The sequence below is a fragment of the Carya illinoinensis genome, chromosome 15, assembly GCF_018687715.1.
Source record: "Carya illinoinensis cultivar Pawnee chromosome 15, C.illinoinensisPawnee_v1, whole genome shotgun sequence".
In the NCBI taxonomy this organism is placed as follows: domain Eukaryota; kingdom Viridiplantae; phylum Streptophyta; class Magnoliopsida; order Fagales; family Juglandaceae; genus Carya; species Carya illinoinensis.
The window spans coordinates 7,776,735-7,784,014 of NC_056766.1; the positions used below are offsets into that span (position 1 = coordinate 7,776,735).

At 38.1% G+C, this 7,280-nt stretch overlaps 1 pseudogene; it reads left to right on the top strand.

Annotated features, from left to right (window-relative positions):
- Window positions 1-1,536: 1,536 nt before the first annotated feature.
- LOC122297420 lies at window positions 1,537-2,946 on the top strand (annotated as a pseudogene).
- Window positions 2,947-7,280: the final 4,334 nt, after the last annotated feature.

Below are 7,280 nucleotides of genomic sequence, written 5' to 3' on the forward strand. Positions count from 1 at the left end.
CTTAGCGGAAGCTTCAACAGCAAACTTGACCACAAAAATGGCAAAGCATCTAAATTTCCCTTCTTTCTCTATAGAAGGAGATCCTCAACTAGTAATCTCATCCATTGAAGGAGATCTACTGATTGGAGAATTACTACTATTACTGATGATATTGCATCTACACTGCTCTCCCACAAAGGATGGAGTTTTAAAAAAATCGATCGTTCTCAAAATCGATTTGTACACTCGGTGTCGCAATGGGCCGCAACCAACTTTGTGTTTGGTAACATTCATTTAGCTTCTTTCCCTTCTAGTTATCTGTTTATTGATAGTGACAAGGACCCACCATAATCTTTATGTTGTTTTTTATATATTAATGAAGCTTGCTCAAAAAAAAAAAAATCTTCTTTTCCTCACGACACATTGTCTACTCATCCTTTTGTCTCTTCTCTTCTATTCTTTTTTTCTTTATGAGCCCTAGCCTTGGATTGAGCTTGGAGATATTTTAATAGGTTAATAGTATTAACATATTATTAATATATATATATATTAATATATATATATATATAATATAGATATATATTAAATAAATTATAATATAATTACATAAATATTAAATAAAAAAATTTTATTATTCATAAATTCTACACACTACAAATATTATTTTTTTTTATTTTTTAAAATACCGAACTGGACCCATCTTTAAAGAGTTCGATCTAATCTAATATGAAAATTAAATTCTGGACGGGTACCGTCCACAAAAACTCTCCAGATCAGTAATACACTTTGTCAACACTCAACATTTTGGAAAATGGCGCAATTACAGACAGCTTTATGTACGCGGTTTGTCAAATCGATCTTATCCAACTTTGTTTTTACAAGTTGCCAAAACTAGTTCATCCTCCTACAATGATGTCATGGCTGGGGTCATCTTTATATATTTTGATACCGTTTAGTTATCAAGATTTTTTATTTTAAATATAAAATTTTTATTTTATAATTATAATTTTTTAAATTTTTATATAAAATATAATAAATAATTTTTTTAAATCTTAAAATAATAATAATATTAAAATATAATATTTCAATATTTAATTTTAAAATTTTTATATAAAAAATTTCACTGACCAAACAGAATGTCTTTTGAAATTTCTGTTTTTGGTTACTGGCTTTAAACAGGCAGCTCTTTGTTACCATATTGGTAGAGTCCATCGTGTATATATAGGACGAGTTAGTATATATATAATTAAGAATATAAATATCGTATAATTATTTTAAAAAATTAAAATTTATTATTAAAAAATTAATTTTTTTATATAAATTTTATAATTTATTATTATTTTTAAAATAATTACGCGACAATTACAACGTAAATTATATTTCCTGGAAACGTTTTCTACGACAAGTACCAAACGGTCCAAACGAATGTTCCATAACCTCCCAGAAAGGCAAAATGATGTCAAGGCTGGGGTCATCTTTGAGATCGGTTTTTCTGCTTTTTGTTCCATATATAAGTTAGAGCAGAGTGCTTCTACATAATTAACCACTAGGAGAAAGCTTAGGAATTTGGATTAAAGGTCGACTGGGAGTCAGCTGGACTCTTTCTTCCAACCCCACTCTCTTCTTCCTTCAATTTTCATCGTTTTATTTCTTCCTATCCCATATTCTCATAATCATGATCAACTGGCTGTGGGCTAGAGCTGTTGGTGCTACAAAGGCAAAAACCTTTTTTATTCCCCAATGCTTATTCTCAATATAATACACCCACTTGCTGTTTCTTTGCAAATTAACTCAGCTTTTATTGTTTTTTGCAGAAGATAAACGAAGCTGAAGAAGCAGTACCACCAGGAAGCTACCAAAGTGTGGGCCTGGTGATCGGCGTGACTGGAATCGTGGGCAACAGCCTCGCCGAAATCCTCCCTCTCCCTGAAACTCCGGGAGGCCCGTGGAAGGTCTATGGCGTGGCGCGTCGTCCTCGTCCCAAGTGGAATGCGAAGCATCCAGTCCATTACATCCAGTGCGACGTCTCGAACTCAGAGGAAACCGAAGCTTTCTCAATTAGCAGATGTCACCCACATCTTCTACGTCACTTGGGCTAGCCGACAAACCGAGGCCGAGAACTGCGAGGTCAACGGCGCTATGTTCCACAACGTGCTCCGTGCTCTGATTCCGAACGCTCCGAAACTCCGCCACATCTGCCTCCAGACGGGAGCTAAACACTACGTCGGACCCTTCGAGTCTTTTGGCAAGATCCAACCCCACGAGCCACCTTTCACGGAGGACTTGCCCCGACTGAACGTGCCGAATTTCTACTACACCCAGGAGGATATTTTGTTTGAAGAGGCGAAGAAGAAGCAAGGCTTGACTTGGTCCATTCACCGACCCAACGTTATATTCGGATTTTCCCCCTATAGCATGATGAACGTAATAGGCACGCTTTGTGTATATGCAGCAATATGCAAGCAGGAGGGGCTTCCTTTGAAGTTCCCTGGAAGCAAAGCGAGCTGGGAAGGGTACTCAGTGGCTTCAGATGCTGATCTTATTGCAGAGCAGCAGATATGGGCAACAGTAGAACCGAATGCAAGGAACGAAGCGTTTAACTGCAACAACGGGGACGTGTTCAAGTGGAAGCATCTTTGGAAGGTGTTGGCGGAGAGATTTGGGATTGAGAAGTATGGATTTGAGGAGGGTGAGAAAGTTAGCTTGGTGGAGATGATGAAGGACAAGGGACCAGTGTGGGAGGAGATTATGAGGAAGAATCATCTGCAACCCACGAAGTTGGAGGAGGTTGGGCTGTGGTGGTTTGCGGACTTGATGCTGTGCGTGGTGGGTGCGTTGGACAGTATGAATAAGAGCAAGGAGCAATAGGGCTGAGCACCGATTGAACCGGAGTCGGATTTGGCCTCCTCTGACTCCGACTCCGACAAAGTCGGAGGCCGAATCCGACCTCCGACTCCGACTCCGCTTACACCCTACTCCGCTCCGACTCCGACTCCGACTCCGACTTGTCGGAGCGGAGTCGGAGTTGGGCTTTTTATTGGGCCTTTTTTCTTTAACCCAATTAACATTTCAATTTTACAATTTGCAACTCTAATCGGATTTGGACTTCTATATCAATTTTTTTTTTTAAATATAATTTGAGATTTCTAATTTATCTAACCAAAATCATCACATTAGAAAATAAAACTAAATTCAAAATCTATCACTATAAAAAATAAAACTAAATTCAAATGTGCAACTAAAATTAAAAACTAAATTAAAACTAAATACATACATTAAAATTACATAACCAAAATTACAAAATGTTAATTAAAAAATACATAACCAAAATTAAAACTTAAAATTAAAAATACATAACCAAAAGTCCAAAATTACAACCTAAAATTAAAAATACATAACCAAAGGTCCAAAAAATGTAATTTTTCAACTTGTGCCTGAAAAAAAAAAAAATTAGTAAAGAAATAAGATATCATATAAATTTATAAAAATAAAGAAAGCAAAATTGAAATAAGATACCAGAAACAAGATTGTCAATCCTCTTCACGGAGTATGCTGGCCATAGAATTGGCTAATTCTGCATTAAGATGTTAAAGTATAGGAAATTAGTATTACAAAATGTTAAAATCAACTCATATAACAACTTAAAAAAAATCTCTAAATACATTACCTGAGTCTAGCTTATAACTCTCTGCATCATCAATGGCTTCAGAATAATTTTGACTCAAGCATATGGGAGTAGACTTCAACCAATTTTGCGAGCACACGAGAGCTTCTACAGTTCTAGGAGCCAAAGAGCTCCTAAAAGGATCCAGGACACGGCCTCCTGTGCTAAATGCTGACTTAGATGCAACGGTGGTGATAGGAATGACCAAGATATCTCTTGCCATTAGAGCAAGAACTGGATACTTGGTAGAGTTGACTTTCCACCAAATTAAAATATCGAAACTCCCCGTAGGAATCTCAATATTCTCCAATAAATACCGCTCTAACTCTGACTTACAATCCATCAAAGATGCTGTATGCTCTTTATGGAACTCCCTCAAAAAATCCAAGGGATCATAGTTTGTAACTGTACTACTACTCCCCATTGATACACTAGCTTCACCGCTTTGAGTTTTGTTAGCACCAGTTACGCACCCACCACCAAACTCTACATATGCCTCATACAAATATTCCATATCCCTCTTGAGGAGTGTAACAAATTCCTCACCCTTCGCCTCACCCAATGTTTTCTTGAACCAATATGCTTGAGTAACCAATTTAAACCGCGGATCAAGAATAGCAGCAATAAACAACAACCGATTTATTTTTTCAAGATCACCCCAATATTTATTATACTTTGTCTTCATTCTGAAAGCCATTGAACTCAATCGTCGATTACTATTGTCACAAAAATTATTCAAGTGTTTATGAATGGCAATAAGCTCCTGGACATAATTATTTGATGTGACATATAGTGTACCAGAAATGCGCAATGTAACACCATAAAATATTTGAAGAAACTTCGAAAAGTTTCTTATGGTCTCCCAATCATCCGGCCTAGGAGCTCCTAGACCTTTTCTCCCATGTCCATCCTCAGACAAATAAACTCGTGAGTAGGGATCTTCATCAAGCAAAAGTTGGAAGGCTTTTTGATACTTCTCAGCCACGTCCAACATAAGAAAAGTCGAATTCCATCTAGTAGGCACGTCAAGAGTCAAAAAACTAGAGCATTGAACTTTTGATCTATCAACACAAGACTTGAAAGTGGCAAGTCTTTGGGGAGAAGACTTCACATACTTAATCAGATTTCGGACCCTTACAATTGAGTCATCAACATCTTTCAAACCTTCACTCACAATAAGGTTTAAGATGTGTGCCGTACACCTCATGTGAATAAACTCGTGATTTGCTATACAATCCGCACTTCCTATTTCCCTTGTTCTCAACCAATCAATAGCAGAGTCGTTAGAGGTAGCATTATCCACTGTAATTGTGAGGATTTTGTCAATGCCCCAATCAAGCATACACTCCTCCAACTCCCTCCCAATCGTTGCCCCCTTATGGTCGCTAATCCGAACAAATGAAATGATCCGCTTATGCAACTTCCAATTATTATCAATGAAGTGAGCGGTCACACACATGTAATTAATATTTTGGATAGAAGTCCAAGTGTCGGTGGTTAGGCATACTCTTTGTTTGGTGGTAAAAAACATTTTCTTCAAGCTATCATTCTCTCTCAAGAATACCCTCATACAGTCACGCATTACGGTAAATCGAGAAGGAATAGGAAACCTTGGATCAAGGGCTTTAACAAATTTCCGAAACCCTTCTCCCTCAACACATCTAAATGGTAGCTCATCCACTATCACCATCCTAGCAAGGGCAGCTCGTATTTTTTTCTCATTATATTTGGCCATCCCTAAGGTCTTCTCCCCTTCCCCTCCTTCACTTCTTGCTTCCAGGACCAAGAATGTTTGACTCTTATCCAATTTACTCTTACGGTTTTTGGGGCAAAGTTGGATGTGTGTTTTCATGGCTGAAGTGCCTTGCCTTTTGGGATGGCATTTCCATTGCCTATGACAATGATTACAAGTAGCTATAGGCTCTTCGGGATCACAATCGGGCACTCTTGTGAAGTGGGACCATACCTCAGACCTATTCTTAATATTTCTACTACCAGGTGGAGGGCGAGGGGTAGAATGAAAGGCACTAGGAGTACCTACTGAAGAGCCTATTGGTCCGCTAGACTCATCAACTATTGGAATGAGAATATCAATCGATTGTTCTGGGGCTGGAATGCCAGGACAAGATGCACCTGTGGATGTAGGAGTGTTTGTGCCTTCCATATCCATTATTTAATAACTAGAACTGTAGAGCACAACAAATAAGATAAACATAAAGAAAATAAATTCATGAACTAATGTAAAGATTACTCAAGTAACTTATATGATATACATATATACTTATATAGTAGTAATGAGAAAAAATGTCCTATGAATCTATAAATGTGGTTGCATCGCTCGACCCTCGCTCGACACTTCGCTCGAGCGAATTCAGGCAGAGTAATTCGCTCGACCCTCGCTCGACACTTCGCTCGAGCGAATTCAGGCAGAGTGTGTCGCTCGACCCTCGCTCGACACTGAGCTCGAGCGAATTCAGGCAGAGTGTGCCGCTCGACCCTCGCTCGACACTGAGCTCGAGCGAATTCAGGCAGAGTGTGCCGCTCGACCCTCGCTCGAGCGAATTCAGGCAGAGTGTGCCGCTCGACCCTCACTCGACACTGAGCTCGAGCGAACTCAGTGCTTACTGGGTTAAAAGCTTCTGCGAATCTGCTTAGTGCTTACTAGAGGAATGGGAAAAAACAAGTAATAGCATTTCAGATCATCAAGGGCTACTGAAGGAGATTGATCCTAACAACATTTAGTGTATTTCATAGTAGATCCTAACAACAAATTCCATACTTCAATAAATTCTAAACCATTTGTACACTTAAACCCATGACCCCCATCCATCTCTCATGAAGAAAACCCATGGCCTTTCATAAATAGCACACAATAATCCTAAAATCCACAACTATCCAATGATTCCAGCACACAAACAAACCTAATATCCACAACTATCAAGAAAATGAACAAAAATAATGCAAAAATAGTTAAGATATACAAATTATAGAGAGAGAAAGAGAGAGAGAGGCACCTCGGTTTTGCAAAGAATGGGCTTTCAGAGGAGTGACGGAGGTCGGAGGGGCGACGGCACGGCACGGCACGGCACGGGTTCAGATGAGAAGTGAGGCACTGAGGAGTGAGGAAGAAAATGATTCAGAGTCTCAGACTTTCAGTGAAGCTGTGAAGGCACTAAACACTGAAGGGGGAGGGGAGGGAATCCAGGGGGGCGGCCCGGGGGGGGGGGGGGGAAATGAAAAGTGGAAAACCCTAATGGATTAGGCTGAAACGGCGCCGTTTCAGCCTAACCCATTAGGGTTTTCCACTTTTCACTTTTAAAAAATTGGGAAAAAAAAAGTTAAAATACAAATTAATAATTTAGTAAAAATAAATTAATAAGTTAGTAAAAATATATTTAAGTTAGTAAAAATGTATACTAATAAATATATTATATATTAGTAATATACTAATACTAATACTATTAGTCTATTAATATATAGTAAATTAGTAATATTTATTAACTTATTTACTATGGTCTAATAACTAGATAGTCTAGATGTAATAATTAGTAACTAATAATATCCCTTTCAAAAAAAAGTAACTAATAATATCTAATAACACTAGTTACACTAGTACTGATAGATAATAACTTAAAGA